This window comes from Pyrus communis, chromosome 12 (assembly GCF_963583255.1).
Source record: "Pyrus communis chromosome 12, drPyrComm1.1, whole genome shotgun sequence".
Classification (NCBI taxonomy): domain Eukaryota; kingdom Viridiplantae; phylum Streptophyta; class Magnoliopsida; order Rosales; family Rosaceae; genus Pyrus; species Pyrus communis.
The window spans coordinates 13,578,589-13,599,255 of NC_084814.1; the positions used below are offsets into that span (position 1 = coordinate 13,578,589).

Below are 20,667 nucleotides of genomic sequence, written 5' to 3' on the forward strand. Positions count from 1 at the left end.
ACATAATATATCTACAAGCAGGACACATGAATCTTACTTGATTATAAAAAAAATCTGTCATATAGGTAGATAAATATAATTAACCTATGATCTAGGTTGACTATAAAAATAAAAACTAAAATCTATAAATGGGGTTTAAAACGGGATAAAGAACAAGAAAGAACAAAATAAATAAATAATCAAAGAGATAATTAGGAAGAAATTTGATTTTTATAATAAATCTTATCATTTAAGAGATAATTATTGATAATAAAATAATAAGATTTAATGAATTGGACTATTCCTACTATTGGCTCAAAAAATTGGACCCATATCAAGTTTCCCCTAAAATATTTTCTACTAAATTTTAACAATGATGCTAGTTCCGGTTACGTAGAAAAATTCCATGTTGATATCTTGTGATGAGTTTATCAAGTTGATTGTGTACGTAAATTCCTTTTAGTATTCTTAGCAGTATCTATAAATTATGATATTTTTGTGAATTTGATGTTAATTTCGTACTAGATAAGTACAAGTACTATCGTCTGGAAGTATTAGCTCTAATATGGCAATTTCTCAGCCTTTAGGCCATGACGTACGTAGGTGAATAGTAAGTAGGTTGGATTAGTATTACACGATCTTGGAATGACACAAACTGTTTTACTGGTTCTGTATGAAAATGGTCCATTTCTTTTACATTTGTAATTCAATATTGACATAAAACAGAATGTTACAATCCGAACTCTTGGTAAATTTGCGTATTATACACGTTCATTTTGATATTAAACCGATAGATACATTTATAAACTCGGGAACATCATAAGTAAATCAAACCATAATTTACAAAACTTCTTAACACTGGAGATGGAAATGTTTTGAAAGAGATGTGATAGAAGTAATGAAAAACAGTTATTGAGCTCTCTTTATTCTTCCCCTGGATTCTGCTTTCTCAATATTTTATTTCCTTGATTCCTACATTGTTGACATTCAGTACATCATGATTTAAGTTGACATTCAGTACATCATGAATCCATGATTTAAGTTAACATTCAGATGCATCTCACAAGGATTCGAGTGCACTTGACCGAACTATATTGTAATTATTTTAACCAACTAGCACAAATTGGATGTAATTAGGATTATGTTAGTTGTGCCTGAGAATCCCATTTCTGTAACGCAAGGAAGAACCTTTGACGCTTTCTTTCTTCTGAGGCGCAGAGGAGGGGTGTGATGGGATATAAATAGAATCAGGAAGGAATGTGTAGACAACCAGTGGAGCCCTCACCGCATGAACCCCATCACTCAATACAACTGAACCAGATTTGATTGGCTGGTTTGAAACCTTTGGGCCAGTTACCTTCACTGTAAACGATTTCTTCTCCCCAACAGAAGAGAAAGAAAGGGTAGCTGGTGAAACTGAAACGGTTATCATGTCATCAGGTGTGTAGAAGCTTATGGTACAAGTTGAGTTTGGTGAGCCAACATTGGTGACTGTTCTTGGGAACTCAGCATTGATCTCTTGACCTTCGATGAGTGAAAGGGAGAATGAGGGGTAGTTTAGGTTCCATGCTTTGCCTGGCTTTGTGCTGCCACAACTGCTGTTGTTGTCACCGGTTAGGATTTTCAATGTGGTGCTATTGTAACCCTGCGTGCAGAGGAAATTTATGTAGTCTGCTTCGGATGTATCGAAGATGAGACCTGGATTTACTGCTTTAAGAGGGTTTATGTGACCAGACCCATAAGCGAATTCAAGGTCGGCGTGCTTCTTTGAGTCCATGACATGAGCTGTTCATGAGGAGAAACAAATGGTAGTTCAATAGAGAGATGAAATTAGTAACGCATTCAAGTATCAATTCCTATGCAATACATTTTACTCATATGGATTAAAACTTATAAATTAGGGAGATTAATGCATCTTTTAGTCCTTGAAGTTTTCTAGAATTTCCATTTATTCGTGATTTATAGACGCATAACCATAGCCTTGTGGTATTAGATATTGACTCAAAAGCAGATTCTTAAATTTTCAATCAATGACTGTGAGGCCATCTTTAACATTTTCAGTTTACAAAATTTCCATCCATATCTATATCTATGCTGTATTACCTAAGCTTAATAATAATGTCTATTAACTATTAGGCACTGATAGTGCTTTTAGCCACTACATTTTGTGCCACTATTGTTACTGCTTATTGTTGTTATTGTCTTGTGAGTTAGTGGTTCAGAGGCGTTAGCACAATCCCCCTACTCGTCGAAAGCACATGATGTCTAATTAGAGTTATGGACGCAATAGCAGCCTAAATTGAAGTACATTAAAGGTAATGATTGTATGTTTCAGACAAAAATTTATTGGGACGAAAATGGAAAGCCTGCGGTAACCAGTAGTACATTCTCCTTTGCAAGAGTACATTTAGTTTAGTTTGTTCATACCTGTGGTCATGAGGGCAGATTTGATGGCAGCAGCAAACCAGCTTGGATGAGCAGCCTTGATATAGGCAGCAGCACCACTAACGTGAGGGCAGGACATGGAAGTCCCTGTGTTTGACACTTCTTGTGTCGGGGTTGAAATCTTCAGAAGATGGTGCCACAGGAGACCAAGCAGCAAGTATGTCAACACCGGGGGCAGTCAGATCAGGCTGTAGTGTAAACATTTATCCACATTCTCAACATATAATCTATGAAAAGTCTGAAGCGCATATATATATATATATATATATAATGATATGGATATTTTTTATCACCTTGAGAATATCTAGGGTTAAGGGGTTAGGTCCTCTTGAAGAAAACGATGCAACGTATGGTGCCATCGCATCCTTGTCAGTCTCAGGTTCTGAAACCAGAATTGTTGCAATTGAATTCCTGAAAAAAGTTGACATTGTTAGTTTATGAAATAAACTTTGACAAAAAAAATATATATATATGAAATTGAAGCTTGCATTAGTACTTGTATTTTACCCTTGTTTAGAGAGAAGTCTATGAAAGATATACATACTCTGTGGATCTGATATATTCCAAAACCTTTTGTCCATCTTCTACAGAGAGTTGTGTTACAGGTGACGAGAAACTGTTGGCAGTATCAGTGTCCAAGTTGGTCATAATTGTTCCCACACCACCAGCTATTCGAATGGCAGAACCATCCGTGGGAGGATCACAGTAAACAATCTTCCCCTTAATCATGTTTGCGTTCAGGCTCCCGGGAAGACAATAACCTGCAAGCTCTGAGTTTGCACCACTGGAGAAGTTTACAGCATCTCCTCCGAAAATTAAGGGATATGACTTCCCATTAAGGTCGAAATTGTTAATCGAAAATCCCTTTAGTCACACCATTGCTGATTACTGTTAGTAATATGACTTAATTATAATGATACACAACTGATATAGAGTAACACTAAATTATTTGTACCATCTCAACTAATCGTCTTGTGTGGTACTATATTGTGAGTCTCGTCTTTAACAGAGACATAGTACACTAGATGGTCAGTTTAGATGGTACAAACACAGCAATGTAATTGTAGTGTCAAACTCACAGAGTAAACTTGTCCATTCCCAAGAACTGCTTTAGCGGTAAATCTTCTGTCGATGGTGCTGGCGGCAACAGTCAGAATCCAAGGCGCATAATTAGTAACCGTAGTGGGGTATGGCCCGTTGTTTCCAGCTGAACTTGAGGTCAATATACCTTTTTTCATGGCGTGGAAAGACCCGATAGCAATGGGGTCGTTTAGGTACTGGAGTGGTTTATCTGAACCAATTGAGGTTGATATAATGTCAACTCCATCAGCTATTGCATCATCAAATGCTGCAAGGATATCTGCGGCCGCACAATCTGCTATCCAGCAAACTTTGTACACAGCCATCCTAGCATTGGGGACTCCACCTCTTGCTGTTCCGGAAGCTAGTCCAAAGTAACTTGCTTGCACGTCACGGCCTGCAGCAGTCGAAGCAGTGTGGCTTCCATGTCCCATGGAGTCTCTTGGCGAATGGAACTCGGTGCTGTCATAGTCGTCTTCACTGTTGTAATAACGGGCTCCGATGACTTTGCTGTGATGTCAATGTGTTCAATTAGTTGAGAATTTAGATAAAGATGAGCCAAACAACATTGGTTGCACACAGATGGCTTTATGTTTATCGTCTCAATAGGTCCAGTATGTTATTATGCGTGACTAGCTTGGACTATACTGGTACTAGTTTGGAGTGGCTGGCTTGGCTCAAGTTGGACTAGTTTATATTGTGTTCAGTGCAACGCCACACTAAGACCTAAAACTAAATCATTAATTATAACCACTTCTAAAAGATTATAATGATATAACACTACTCTAGAAAGTGCCCAAAACCTTTTTGAATCGTGCGCAAAACCCCGGGAAGGGTCAAAATATAAAGAATAGTGCGCAAACCCCCGGGGAGGGTCAAATTATAAAGAACAAAAAAATAATCTTTTAATGGATCAAAATCTATTTTATACCGTTTAATTAATAAATTATCGTTATATTTAATGGAAACTCTTGGTAATTACTTTTAGTTTTAAGTTTTTGAAAAAATAAAAACTACAAACCATAGAAGCTTTTTTTTTTTTTTTTTTTTTTTTTTTTTTTTCCTTTTTCTTTTAGTTCTTAAAATCTGGCTTTGAAAAATGAAGGGGTTTTCATTTTTTTTGAAAACTGAAGGAGTTTTCAGTTGTAAAAATTGAAAACGAAATGGTTCCTACTTTGCCTGTTTTCTTTGTTGTAAGTTTAATAGCCTCTTAAAGTTATACCCCGTAGTCCAATACAGTAAAAATACATCTTTTAGGGTTCACCAAAAACAAAAAAAATCTTGAACAAGAAAGCTCACTTGTTGCAAGTGAAGTTGCGACCTACGCATTTACCCTTCCATTTTGAAGGTGGAGGGCCAAAGTCCTTGTCGCTGAAGCTATCTATTGAATTTCAGATATATTATTTTCATGAAAACTTTACAAGGTTTAAGCAAGTATATATGAAAGGGATGGAAAAGGAAAGGAAATGGAGTAGCTAGAAAGCAACCTCCAATCAGTCCTTAGATCACTCCTACAAGGACTACCAACTATTTACAATAACAAGTAAACACAATCCCTTAATTCTAGGCTAAAGCAAGCTAGAAACAATATCTTGAATAAAACCCTAGCCTTTAGCCGAGAGTTCTACATTGAACAAAAGATATGACTTGATTGATTTGTTGCAGTTGGATCTCTAAGCCTTAACTGCTCCCTGCTCCTTATCAGTCAATCTTCCAACACTCCCCCTCAAGCTGGATCAAGAGGGTTCCTTGAGCCAAGCTTGGACAGAATGCACAGAAACTGAACCGTAGGGAGAGACTTAGTAAAGATATCAGCCAGTTGATCATGACTGCAAGTGTAATGAGTGGCGATAACCTTGGATTGGACCTGGGATCGAATATAGTGATAGTCCACTTCAATATGCTTCGTTCTCTCATGGAAAACAGGATTATAAGCAATAAGCATGGTAGCTTGATTGTCACAGAACATAGACATGGGTGCATTGCTTGGAAACCCTAGATCAAACAGAAGGCTTTTCAGCCAAACAAGTTCACAAACAGTGGAAGCCATGGCACGGTATTCAGCCTCTGCGCTGGATCGAGCTATAACACTTTGCTTTTTGCTTCGCCATGTTACCGAATTGCCACATACAAATGTATAGAAGCCTGTAGTTGACTTGCGATCAAGAGAATTTCCCACCCAATCAGCATCTATATAACCCATGATGGCAGTGCTATCATTTTTTTTCATAAAGAGCCCTCTACCAACGGACCCTTTAAGATACCGAAGAATTCTTTTCACAATATGCATGTGTCCTAATGTAGGAGCATGCATAAATTGACTGACAATACTCACAGAGTAAGAAATATCAGGACACGTAATTGTGAGGTAGATGAGTTTGCCTACCAACCTTTGATATTCAGTAACATTGCAAATGAGCTTACTATGATCATGAAAACATAATTTACTATCCAAATAAGTGCGGGCAGGCTTGCAATCCAGTAAGTTAGATTCCTTCAAAAGATCAAGGATGTATTTCCTTTGATTGAGAAAGAGTCATTTCGATGATGTTGCAAGTTCAATATCAAGAAAATATTTAAGAGTTCCCAGGTCCTTGATTGCAAATTTGCTTTGAAGAGCAAGCTTGAGAGAGTGAATTTCTTCAATATTGTCACCTGTCACTATAAGATCATCAACATAGATTAACACAATCAACTTCCCAACTGAACCAACACGGATAAAAAGTGAGGAATCAACACTGCTCATTTGAAAACCAAATGCTTCAAGGGCCGAGCTTAGTTTTGCATACCATGCATGTGGAGATTGTTTCAATCCACAAATGGATTTGTGCAGTCTACAAACCATGTCAGGGTCATGAGATTGAAGGTGACCAGATGGTAGTTTCATGTACACTTCCTCCTCTAACTCACCATGTAAGAAGGCATTCTTCACATCCATTTGATACAGAGGCCAAGATTGGTTCACAACAACCGATAATAAAACCCTTACAGTGTTCATTTTGGCAACTGGAGCAAAAGTTTCCTTGTAATCCAAGCCATATGTCTAAGTGAAACCACGAACTACCAAACGACCCTTGTGTCTTTCAATGGTCCTATTCGTGTTAAACTTGGTTTTGTACACCCAACGACTGCCCACAACTTTCTTTCCCTTGGGAAGTCTAACTATGCTCCAGGTTTTATTGTTATGAAATGCTTGTAGTTCATCCCTCATTGCATCTTTCCAAACTGCAAGTTCATTTACTTCTTGAAATGTTTGAGGATCATGAGTGTTGTCCAGGGTGCTAAGAAAGGAAGTATGAGATGGTGAAAAATGCTGGTACGAGACAAAATCTGTGAGAGGATACCTAGAGGTGAAGGTGACATAGTCATGTAAGTGAACTGGGGGTTGTCTATCTCTGGAAGGGTTTCATCTAATTGGAACCTGAGGTTCAAGATTTGTAACTGGAGAAGGTGATAATTGTGGGGATATAGGTAAAGTGACATGAGGTGTGAGAGTCTCTTGATAGTGAGGAACACTAGGCAAAGGAACCAAATCACTTAAGAACTCCCCCTGACCTACATCACTCAGTTCCTTTGAAAAATGTGTTTTCATCAAACCTCGCATCCCTTGAAACCATAAGTTTTCTTGTGGTTGGATTGTAGCACTTGTAACCTTTCTGAGTAGATGAATAACCCATGAAGACACATTTTGTTGCTATGGGATCGAGTTTGTCACGATGGAAAGGTTGGTTATGAACAAAACAAGTGGAACCAAAAACCTTCAAATGTGAGAGATCAATTTTTCTTTCCTTTAGTACTTCATATGGAGACTTGAAAGCTAATACTTTACTTGGTAGTCTATTGATAAGATAAGTGGCAGTGAGCACTCCTTGTGACCAAAATTTTTTGGGCACATTCATATGAAACATGAGTGATCTTGTCTTCCCAAGTGGATCTCTATTTTTTCTCTCGGCAACCCCATTTTGTTGGGGTGTGCCAACACATGTGGTCTAATGCAAGATGCCATGAATACTTAAATATTGAGACATGCTATGAGACATATACTCAGTGCCATTGTTAGATCTTAAGACATGAATTTTCGATGAAAATTGAGTACCAACTAGTTTATGAAAATCTTGAAAAACATTTGGAAGTTCACTCTTATATTTCAAAAGATACAACCAAGTTATCCTAGTAAAATCATCGACAAAGGTTACAAAGTACCTATAGCCATCAAAGGAATCTAGTATTGGACCCCAAATGTCTGAGTGAATGATTTCAAAAGGATGACTGGCTCTAGAGGTCGAGGAATCAAAAGGCAACCTAGCTGACTTAGACAAGTGACAAACATCACAGTGTAGCTTGTCTTTACATAGTTTTGGAAACAAAAAAGACATCACTTTCTTAGAGGGATGTGCCAAGCGTTGATGCCAAAGTTGTTGATCTTGAGAAACACTTGAACTAACTTGAAAAACCTTGGGATCCTTGGTGTCTTTAGCTAGGTAGTAGAGACCATTCAAATAGAAACCTCTACCAATCATTTTCTTGGTGGTGATATCCTGAAAGATAACATCGTGAGGAGAAAAAATGGCTAGGCAGTTTAGAGCATTGGTTATGGTTCATACTGATAACAGTTTGAAAGGAAAGTAAGGAATATAAAGGGCTACTGACTCTATGTGATTTGAAAGTAGAGTGACTTTTCCCTCTCCTTCAACTGAGGCACCTTTACCATTAGCTAAGGACACTTGAGCAGGTTTTAACAAGGTTTTAAAATCATGCAAGTTGGTAATGTGATTTGTCATGTGATATGTGGCTCCTAAGTCTATAATCCAATAGTCATGTTCATTACTGGCATCTAAGGCAGTTAAGAAGGCACTTGAAATATCTGGAATATCTTTCTGCGAGATATGATCATGTTCAGCTAAGAAGCCAACAAATTTTCCAAGTAGGGCTGTGCTTTTCTTCTCGTCAACTATAGGAGCTTCATTTCCATGGTTATGGGCTTGTTTGTTATGGAGATATGCTGCAAATTCATTAATTAGTGCAGCAGGATTGGCTGTGAAGCTCACCATTCCTTCGGTTGAAGAAGTAGCTGCATGATTTGCCTTTTACGCATTGTTATACAGGTTTCTTTGTGGACCCTTTGTCTATTTAAAGAACTTGGGCTTCAATTCTGGATGCAGTATCCAACACTTGTCTCTTATGTGCCCAAGTGTGTCATAATAGCTGCACTCAGGTCTCTTTCCCTTATACAGTTTGCCCTCTCGGTTGTTGCTGGAAACATAAGCCCTTGTTTCGAAGATAATGGCTTTGGTCTCCTGACTCATGACCTTTTTTCTTACTTTTTCCCTTTGGATGATAGCATAAACACCAGTGAAGGAGGGAAGCACAATGTTCATCAAGATATGGCTTCTAAGATCTTCATATTCTGAACCCAAACTTGCCAAGAGCTGAAAGATCTTGTCTTCTTCAGATCTCTTGGTTAACATAGTGGCGTCAGTGGTATGAGGATGATACACATCGAGCTCATTCCACATGCTTGTAAGACTGCTAAGGTGTTGCACAAAGGTTTTTTCCCTTTGTTGAAGACTAGAGATATCTTTCTTGAGTTGAAAGACACGTGCGGCATTGTTTTGATTTCCATACATCTCTTCAACTTGTTTCCAGAGATGCATAGTGATGCAAAATATTTAAGCACACAAATTAAAACCCTCTTTTGACAATTGTAGTATATGTATAAGTAGGGATCGTTCTAAACCGGGGATTAGGAGGGATTGCTAAATCACTTGGAAACTGACTCAAAAATGTAAAACAAAGGTTAAAACAATAAACTAGACTCAAAGAATGCAAAACTAAACACTTAAAACACTAAAACAAACCAAAAGACTCAAAACAGCCCCAAAACACTCAAAACTGCCTTAAAAACACTTTCTGGGCAGTTTTGAGCACTTTGACTAATTTGGACGAATTTGAGTAATAACTTGAATCAAAACACTTAGAAACACAAACTAAGACACTTTCTAACTAAATTGAACACTAAAGTAAAGGGGGATTGAGTTTTTGACGAAATTAAACAAAATGCACAGATTGCAATTAAAACAGAATGTAAATATGAATTTGATGAAAATATGGATGGAATGCTAGCTAGAAGGTTCTTCTCCACACATGTCACACTTGCATACAAGATGATTTTCAGTTGGTCTTTCGATGAATTATGAAACTCAACACCCCGGGTTAATTAGGTCCGCTTAAATTAACCTTCAAGTTCTCCTTAAGCTAGTGAATTGGATGGGACAGCGCATACACAATTCAAAACATTCTCCAAAAGTCCTTTACGTGAACAACACAATAAAGATACAATCAAAGATCATTAAGCAACATGAAAACTATAAGTGTTGACGAGGCATTCGTTACTATGATGAGCATGAAACTAGTGCCAAGAATTCATTTAACGCGATTGTTTATAAGCAACCTCCACTACTTGTGAATATAAGTTTGTAACTATTAGGTGAAACTCACTTATATTCTAGCGTCATATTCATGCATGAAAACTAAGCGTGCACTCTCAATAAACATACACAAATAAGTTATCAATCAAACAGTTAAACGAATTGAATCCACAACTCATGAAATTCCAACCAAAGGTAATCAATTCATATTGCAAGCATAAACATGGTTTCGAATCACCCCCTAGCTAACTAGGGATTTAGCCTCTTATGTTCACAGAAAGAGAAACAAAATTGAAATTAAACATAAAGAACAAAAGATTGATTACACCTAGAACGCCCAACGAATCCACTTGAATTTCTGCGCGTCTAAGCTCCTCTTTCTTCTTCTCTTTGCTGCGGCAGAGATGGTTTAGGGGGTTTTTGGATGTTATTTTGGGTTTGGGATGGATTTAGGGAGGTGTGGTGGTGCGGCAAGGATGTGGAAAGGTGTATGGAGGTTGGGAATGGTGGCTGCAATGGTGGGAAGGTGGCTGGAAGTGTGGAGAAAGCTGCGGCAAGGTTGAATAATGGCTGGAATGGATGGGAAAAGGTGCGGCTGATGGGAGAAGATGGAAAGGTTCTTGCGGCTGAAAGGTTTTGTGGCTGAAAAACTGAATAGAATGAAAATATGAGATTCTAGGGTGAATTAAAGGGTGCGGCTTAGATGGGAATTAGGGTTATGGTTTATGGATGGGAGTTGCGGCTGAGATGATTTTGTGGCTGAAAAAAACTAAAAAGAATGAATCAAAGAAGAGAATATAGGGTGCGGCTAGGTGGTGGAAAACCTAGGGTTTTAGAAATTCAAACCCTAGTTTATTTTTATTAACTAAAATTAATTTAAAGGCTGCTAGAATTAGGGAATTAAATCAGAAATTAAAGGGGATGGCTGCAAGGTGCGGCTAGGGTTGAGTTTAGGAAGGGAAATAGGGTTTAAGTGCATAACTTTGGACCTAAATACCCCCCCTTGCACGGCAAGGGAAGGGGAGAAGAGAAAAGGGCACGACAAGGGTGTTTAAAGGGCCTAGGGCCTTCGTTTTGTATCCTAAAGTGCCTACAAGGCCTTCAAAGTGGCTAGAAAATACTGACGTTTAAGATTAGGAAAGGTTACCAAAACGGGAAACCTAGGGTTAACTTTCCTACTTCAAGTAGGAATCCTTGTTTGAGTAGGAATCCTCGTTTTGGTAGGAGTTCATCGTTGGAGTAGGAATTCATCGTTTCTTCAAGTCTTCAACTCATTCATTCCTCTTTTGCTCCAAAAGGCTCCAATTTGCATCTTCTTGCACACTTTGGCCTTATAATCTGAAAATACACAAAAGTGACTTTAAACACTAAAATCACTAAGGAAACACAACATAAATGCACGAGAACAAGCTAATTAAGTCGCATGAATATACTCCTATCAAATTCCCCCACACTTAACTTTTGCTAGTCCTCGAGCAAAACAAAACAACTAAAGAAAATAAGACGAAACAAAATAATCAAAACATAACCTAAACCTTCCAACGTTTGCCTCAGGGATTTCCAATGAAACATGACATGTCAAAGATCATTACTCACATAGCTTTTGGTCTTCCTTCCCCTCGAGCACATACTTAATCATAGTCACCATTCACTAGTTCGCATTTAATCAATTAAAACATATTTTGAATGTAGTAACATGCCTTAGAGAATTCCCTCAATTCCTCACTAGTTATGCACTCAATTTTCACTCAGATTTTCTGACTACACACCCTACAATAGTTATATGTGAGAAGATTGATGTAAACATGAAAGACTAGTACTCACATATGTTATAACAAAGAACGCAATTTCTGGAGTAATTAAACATGTTTAGATATGATCTTATGAATGGAATGCTACTACTTAGATGCGAGAACCAGTGACACCATATGCTTATACCAAATTCAAACTCCACAATTGAAATGCACAACACTCAAGATAGAAGTCAAGGGTTGTAACGGGGCTTTGGGTATTGGCTAACAAGGAAAGATAGGGATAAACAAAAGTTCCTTAAGCAATAGCAAGCAAAGTAATGAAATTGAGACTTAGAATTCACTTAGAATGCAGAAATCAACTTTTAGACAAATAGGGGAGATTCAAACAACTCTTAGGGCCTAATTCATTGTTTTGGGCCCTTACTTCAACACCCAATACTTTGGAACTCTTTTTTACCTATTTTCAACTCTTTTTCACTTCTTTTTTTCTTTTCTTTTTTTTTCTTTTTTTTTTTTCTATTTTTTTTTTCTAGCCGTGCCTATGGCACATAACTCACATCAATAATCCTTCCCCCACACTTATTTTCTGCAACACATTAATCAAAAGGAATTCATTCATGCTTACTATGCTTCAAGAACAAGGGTACGGATGGTCCTCTCTAGGCTAGGTGAGGATGATATGGGTTAACAAAGAACATGGTTAACACGGCTCAATGGGGTTAAACTTAAACACAAAATGAGTGAAGGGCACACGGCTATTTGGTTTTTATGGTGGTCACTACACAACTTCATCTTGAATATGTGTTATGCAATTCAATAACATGCTTTGAATGAAATGGGCATGAGTTCTAGCATTTGGAACTAAGTGATGAAACGCCTTCTAAGTAGTAACCGAGCAAAGAATAATGAGATCATGCAACGACTTTAGAAAACAATAATGCACAGATTTTAACTCTCCAAATAACGTTTAGGCTCAAGTCTCACAAGGTTGTAGCGTTAGTTTGAGTTCATTCCTTCAAGCATGTTACAAAAACTAATTTCCCTTTGTGATTACATGTGAATTCGTAAATTATAACTACAAACAAGCATAAACCAAAGAGTATATCAAACGTCCATCCATGTTTGTAACTTTCTTTAACCATCATGCAATTAAAAACCAAATCCTCATCATTGTGTTGGAAGGTACCCTACGACACAAACAAACACACAAAAATAACTCTTTTTGGGTTTTTCAAAACAATTTTTCAAATTTTTATGGGTTTTTCGGATTTTTAAGTCAACACACTCTAAAACACTCTAAAATAGCTTAAAAACAGCAAGGAACAACATTGGAAGTTATGGGTGATAAAATCCCACGAATTTGCATCAACAACATTAGTTACCCCCCCACACTTAAATCAAACATTGTCCTCAATGTTTTAAGCCTAAAATCACACCACACAAAAGCAAACACACAAACAGCAACTAAACACACTAAACATGGCAGAATGTAAATAACAAAGAGAAGAGGTTAGGGACGCAAATCTGGTTATGGAGTGTAGATTCCATCTTCTCCTTGGTGATTGCATGGGTTGCCTCCCACGAAGCGCTTGCTTTAGCGTCTTGCAGCCGGACAATGGTATGCTAATGCCCCATTGGAGCCCACGGCATGCAATGGGATCTCCTCCACAACATGCCCTTCAACACTTTCATCATATGGCTCAATGAATGGGAGAGGATAGTGATCCTCCCTAATGGTGTTGTTTTGGTTCCGAAAGTCCATGTACATGTTCCCTCCACCTTGAAATCGGTTGGGCACCTGCACCAAAGAAGGTAACAACCTATTATTTGAAATGGGAATTGAAATTGGGCTTGACGACTTACAAACATATTGTAGTGAAGGCTCAAAATCGGCAGCCCTATTAACAATGTCACCATGGCTACTTTAGGCCATATTGGGTGGTTGTAGGGCAATCACTCCAAGTTCCTTTCCAATGGTGGTTCTTGATACATCCTTCGTGATAAGTATGGATCCTTTCGGCCCTATGTCCTTAGGCACATCTATGACAAAACAAGAATGACTATCGTTAGGATTCTTAATAGAGTCATAAACATTGAATTCAATTACATCACCACCAAACTCCATTGTTAGTGCTCCCTTGGCCACATCAATCTTTGTTTGGGCCGTTTTCATGAACGAACGGCCTAGCAAGAGTGGCAATGATGGAGCATGGCTCGAATCCTCCATTTCTAAGACATAAAAATCTGCAGGAAAGATGAGATGATTGACCTACACTAAAACATCCTCAAGGACTCCCTTGGGATAAACATTAGAACGATCGGCCAATTGAATTACAACGTCATCTTGTTTTAACTCACCAAGGTTCATAGATGCATAAATGGAATATGGCATGACATTAATAGAAGCACCTAAATCTAACATGCATTGTTCAAATTTAGTGTTTCCAATTATGCATGGGATAGTAAAGCTCCCTGGATCCTTACATTTTGGAGGTAACTTTCGTTGCAAAACCGCGGATACATTTTCACTTACTTTCACAACTTCTTTGTTTGCAATTCTTTTCCTAGTTGTGCATAACTCTTTTAAAAACTTTGCATACCTGGGCACTTGCTTAATGGCATCAAGTAAAGGAATGTTTACTTGGACCTTCCTAAACGTCTCAAGAATGTCTTTCTCCTGCTCCTCCTTCTTTGTTTGCATGAACCTACTAGGAAAAGGCACATTCAAAGGAAAAACATTAGTAGGAACCGAATTTGACACATTCTTACCCTTTTTGGCCGAATTGGACATTTTTGGATCAATAAAAGCTTGCGGCAAAGGTGTTTCCACCTTTGCCGTGGGTTGTCCTATTTCATCCTCTTCAATTCTCAGTTTTTCGTCCTCGTTAAGACCTGATGGTGATGGTGTAGGACCTACCCCAACTTCTTTTCCACTTCTCAAGATGATTGCATTGGCCGTTTCGAACCCTCCCTTTGGGTTTGGAATAGTTGAGCTTGGGAGCTTGCCTTGGTCTCGGAATTGCCCTACAAACTCCGCAATCTGCCCAATTTGTTTCTCCAATTGATCCACCCTCTTTTCTTGATTTTGCATTGCCTTGGCTTGATTCTCTTGCCCCTGAGACAAATTAGTTAGTAACTTAAGAAGTGTATCATTGTCTAGGGACGTACCTGAAGCATTTGGGGCAGATTGTTGTGGAGCATGTGTGGGTGCGTATGGCTTAGTGAAGAAACCCAGGGGTTGTTGTCTAAAGCCTCCTTGTTGTGGTGGTTGTTGGGGCTCCCTCCATTTGAAGTTTGGGTGGTCTCTCCAACCTGGATTATATGTGTTAGAATACGGATCGTTCCTCGGTTGGTTTTGGCCTTGAAACCCAATTGCATTTGCGCTTTCCCATCCACCATTTTCAATGAGTTGTGGGCACTTCTCAGAAGTATGTCCTTGGATAGAACACACTCCTCACGCAATTGTTCCTTGCATCCTCATTCCTTCGGCCATCTGAGACACAATGGAAGTAAGATTAGCTAATTGTGAATGAATGTCGGGTGTGGAACTTACCTCATTTACTTGCTGCCGTGGGGGTCCTCTTTGGCCTACTCATTCGTATTGTTGAGTGTTCAACGCTCGGTTAGCAATCAAGACCTTGGCCGCCATGGGTGTCTTGTCCACCAATGCTCCACTCGCCGAGGCATCGAGCATTTGATGTTCGATTGGTAGGAGCCCCTCGTAGAAGTATTGTAGAAGTAACTCCTCCTTCATCTGATGTTGTGGACAAGAAGCAACAAGGGATTTAAAACGTTCATAATACGTAGGAAAAGACTCACCTTCTTCTTGTTGGATTCCACTTATCCTTTTTCGTAAAAGGATGATTCGAGAAGTTGGGAAAAACTTCTCCAGATATGCCTTCTTCATGCTCTCCTATGATGTGACGGTTCCGGGAGCTAAGTCGTACAACCAATCTTTGGCTTTGTCCATTAAAGAGAATGGAAAAGCCTTCATCTTCAGAATACTTCCATCGACGTTGATGGGAGTCATGCTTGAACACACCACCTCGAATTCCTTCAGATGCTTGTTCGGATCCTCCATGGACAACCCATGGTATTTCGGAATATGGTGGAGCAAACTTGACTTTAACTCGAACTCTTCGGTCTTCCCTTGGGCAGGTGGGGGATATTGGATACTAAAAAGGGTGGCATTATCCAATCCCGAGGCCGAAAGCTCCTTGAGTGTCCGGTTGTCCATGGCCATGACTTGTGGTTCTTCAAAAACCCTTGTCGTGGGTTCCTCCTCCTCTTCTAGGACTTGTTCTTCGAGGTCAAGTTCCGGGCTTGGTGGATTTGATTCGTGTTGCTTCCTCTTTAGTCTCAAAGTCCTCTCAAAATCGCTGTCAAAGTCTAAGATATGCTCACGAATCGATTGAGAACTCCGAGTCATACACTAGTACCTAAAACAAGGAAAACAAAACAAGGTCAGAAACTTAAATAATTAAAATAAACAGAAAATAACAATCCAAGGGATTAGCAAAGTCGCTAATCCCCGGCAACGGCGCCAAAAATTTGATGCGAAATATTTAAGCACACAAATTAAAACCCTCTTTTGACAATTGTAGTATATGTATAAGTAGGGATCGTTCTAAACCGGGGATTAGGAGGGATTGCTAAATCACTTGGAAACTGACTAAAAAACGTAAGACAAAGGTTAAAACAATAAACTAGACTCAAAGAATGCAAAACTAAACACTTAAAACACTAAAACAAACCAAAAGACTCAAAACAGCCCCAAAACACTCAAAACTGCCTTAAAAACACTTTCTGGGCAGTTTTGAGCACTTTGACTAATTTGGACGAATTTGAGTAATAACTTGAATCAAAACACTTAGAAACACAAACTAAGACACTTTCTAACTAAATTGAACACTAAAGTAAAGGGGGATTGAGTTTTTGACGAAATTAAACAAAATGCACAGATTGCAATTAAAACAGAATGTAAATATGAATTTGATGAAAATATGGATGGAATGCTAGCTAGAAGGTTCTTCTCTACACATGTCACACTTGCATACAAGATGATTTTCAGCTGGTCTTTCGATGAATTATGAAACTCAACACCCCGGGTTAATTAGGTCCGCTTAAATTAACCTTCAAGTTCTCCTTAAGCTAGTGAATTGGATGGGACAGCGCATACACAATTCAAAACATTCTCCAAAAGTCCTTTACGTGAATAGCACAATAAAGATACAATCAAAGATCATTAAGCAACATGAAAACTATAAGTGTTGACGAGGCATTCGTTACTATGATGAGCATGAAACTAGTGCCAAGAATTCATTTAACGCGATTGTTTATAAGCAACCTCCACTACTTGTGAATATAAGTTTGTAACTATTAGGTGAAATCACTTATATTCTAGCGTCATATTCATGCATGAAAACTAAGCGTGCACTCTCAATAAACATACACAAATAAGTTATCAATCAAACAGTTAAACGAATTGAATCCACAACTCATGAAATTCCAACCAAAAGTAATCAATTCATATTGACATGGTTTCGAATCACCCCCTAGCTAACTAGGGATTTAGCCTCTTATGTTCACAGAAAGAGAAACAAAATTGAAATTAAACATAAAGAACAAAAGATTGATTACACCTAGAACGCCCAACGAATCCACTTGAATTTCTGCGCGTCTAAGCTCCTCTTTCTTCTTCTCTTTGCTGCGGCAGAGATGGTTTAGGGGGTTTTTGGATGTTATTTTGGGTTTGGGATGGATTTAGGGAGGTGTGGTGGTGCGGCAAGGATGTGGGAAGGTGTATGGAGGTTGGGAATGGTGGCTGCAATGGTGGGAAGGTGGCTGGAAGTGTGGAGAAAGCTGCGGCAAGGTTGAATAATGGCTGGAATGGATGGGAAAAGGTGCGGCTGATGGGAGAAGATGGAAAGGTTCTTGCGGCTGAAAGGTTTTGTGGCTGAAAAACTGAATAGAATGAAATATGAGATTCTAGGGTGAATTAAAGGGTGCGGCTTAGATGGGAATTAGGGTTATGGTTTATGGATGGGAGTTGCGGCTGAGATGATTTTGTGGCTGAAAAAAACTAAAAAGAATGAATCAAAGAAGAGAATATAGGGTGCGGCTAGGTGGTGGAAAACCTAGGGTTTTAGAAATTCAAACCCTAGTTTATTTTTATTAACTAAAATTAATTTAAAGGCTGCTAGAATTAGGGAATTAAATCAGAAATTAAAGGGGATGGCTGCAAGGTGCGGCTAGGGTTGAGTTTAGGAAGGGAAATAGGGTTTAAGTGCATAACTTTGGACCTAAATACCCCCCCTTGCACGGCAAGGGAAGGGGATAAGAGAAAAGGGCACGGCAAGGGTGTTTAAGGGGCTTAGGGCCTTCGTTTTGTGTCCTAAAGTGCCTACAAGGCCTTCAAAGTGGCTAGAAAATACGGACGTTTAAGATTAGGGAAGGTTACCAAAACGGGAAACCTAGGGTTAACTTTCCTACTTCAAGTAGGAATCCTTGTTTGAGTAGGAATCCTCGTTTTGGTAGGAGTTCATCGTTGGAGTAGGAATTCATCGTTTCTTCAAGTCTTCAACTCATTCATTCCTCTTTTGCTCCAAAAGGCTCCAATTTGCATCTTCTTGCACACTTTGGCCTTATAATCTGAAAATACACAAAAGTGACTTTAAACACTAAAATCACTAAAGAAACACAACATAAATGCACGAGAACAAGCTAATTAAGTCGCATGAATATGCTCCTATCACATAGATGACTTTGAGTAACTGAAGATCTCAGCAATCCTACGCTCCATGGAGTTAAGCAGCCAAGACATGACTAGCTGGTCTTTACATAGCCATGACGCATAGGTAGGAGAAAAAGCTGCAGGTGAAGCGATGGCGCCATTTACATAACCTAGCTTTGATCTCCCTCCAAGTGCAAGTGAAACAGCACGAGTCCAACGAAGATAGTTGAACTTGTTCAACAGAACTGAACTGAGACATTGATTAGGGTTAACTTCAACGTCGGTTGAAGCTGAAGCAGCCAGTGAGCTTTCAGCTTCAGAAGAACCGTCTTCAACCATCTTGGCTTAAAGCACAGGAAACTCAGCGGAAATTAAAGGAGCAGGAATTTAAGGTTCACGCTTTGATACCATATTGAATTTCTGATATATTATTTTCATGAAAACTTTACAAGGTTTAAGCAAGTATATATGAAAGGGACGGAAAGGAAAGGAAGGAGAGCAGCTGGAAAGCAACCTCCAATCAATCCTTAAATCACTCCTACAAGGACTACCAACTATTTACAATAACAAGTAAACACAATCCCTTAATTCTAGGCTAAAGTAAGCTAGAAACAATATCTTGAATAAAACCCTAGCCTTTAGCCGAGAGTTCTACATTGAACAAAAGATATGACTTGATTGATTTGTTGCAGTTGGATCTCTAAGCCTTAACTGCTCCCTGCTCCTTATCAATCAATCTTCCAACACTATCAGATTCTGGCCAGATTCCTAGATTTATCCCAAGACAATTACAACGGTTTGAAATTTTTTAAAAGAAGAAGAATAGTGTAAGTTTTCGATCGGTTTTTTGTTTTTTTTTTAATTTTTTTTTTCTTCAGTTTTACCTGTGTCTAGAAGCCCAGCAATAACTTCTCCTTCTATAGGTGCTCCAAGTTGGCATTTGCTGAAACCCATGAAGTCTCATGACCTTGTTGTGTGAAGCTTTATTTGTGGTTTGGAATCACTGAAACTACACCTTCCATTTCTTCAAAACATGTTATCTTATTATAGTTTGAAATGTAATCAGAAAAAATGATACTGATGTATAATACTTTAATACTTTGCAACAAATTTTCACTGCGGGTTAGTAGCCACATGTTTTCGGCGATATTCTTACCTGACAACTTTGTAACTTCTTCATCAGATAACCTTGCAATGAATCCATTAAAGCTCTTCCCATAACCATAGATCAGTGACTCTTTGGCCAACAATGTGCTGCAATTGGGGAACACAAAAATGCTTGAGATAATATTTTAAGCAGTAACTAAGGTAGTTCAGCAAATGCCTTGCGCTAATTGTAATGTAGTGTATGCCCCTTTCTCCAATGTATCTCTCCTCATGTGACAGTTACAAAAGAAGATAAAGATAGAGTAATCACAAGAGAAGAAAGACAGAGGAATCTCGTGATGAGAGAGATAGACAAATGAGGTATAAACTCCATTGCATATAAGTCTCTCTCATTGTTCTAATATACAGCATATTACAATCTCGTGGTGAACCGCATTCCACAATGTAGCAATTTGGAATATATCAAAAAGAAAACTGTATTATACTATCGTTGAATAGTGTTCGTAACCTTCCAAGTGCACTTTGTAGCATGGAATGGTGAGTAGATGCAACAGAAAAGCCTCCATGAGGCTGCTCTCCCATGTACACAATGTGAACCTATCCAAAAGGGATAAAATTACATTAGTTAAATTCATCAAATATGCAAATACAATTCCATTTTTTTCAGAGAAAATTATTTTGTCTACCTTCCTCTCTTGGCCATGGCAAGACAGCACGAAAGCTGCAAGAAAAACTGCGTAAGGAAGAAAATGCAGCATCGACGTGGCCATCGAAACCAACTGACTCAGACTGAAGTGTACAAAGTTGATGCGTTTGATAACATGATCCATTCGCATAATTATATATTGGCAAAAAATTTTTGAAGATTGTAATGTCCACGGACTGCAGATTCCCCTTGTACAGCTCAACTACAGTGCATGCCAAGTCCAGCTACATGTTGCCAAAACTGCCTTCTATTCGAGTTCAAATTTTGTTTCTTTCACACACAGTTGTGAATATGGCTCTCGTCGGAGTTCGGATCTACCTATGTAAACGCAAAGCAGTGTTTAAAATATTCACAAAATTATCGATATTTTTGTCAAATTATCTGAAAAATCAAGGATCGATATACAAAGGGGGATGAAATGAAAACTTTACTCTA

At 38.5% G+C, this 20,667-nt stretch overlaps 1 pseudogene; it reads right to left on the minus strand.

Annotated features, from left to right (window-relative positions):
* Window positions 1-1,123: 1,123 nt before the first annotated feature.
* On the minus strand, window positions 1,124-20,356 carry LOC137710029 (subtilisin-like protease SBT4.3; annotated as a pseudogene).
* Window positions 20,357-20,667: the final 311 nt, after the last annotated feature.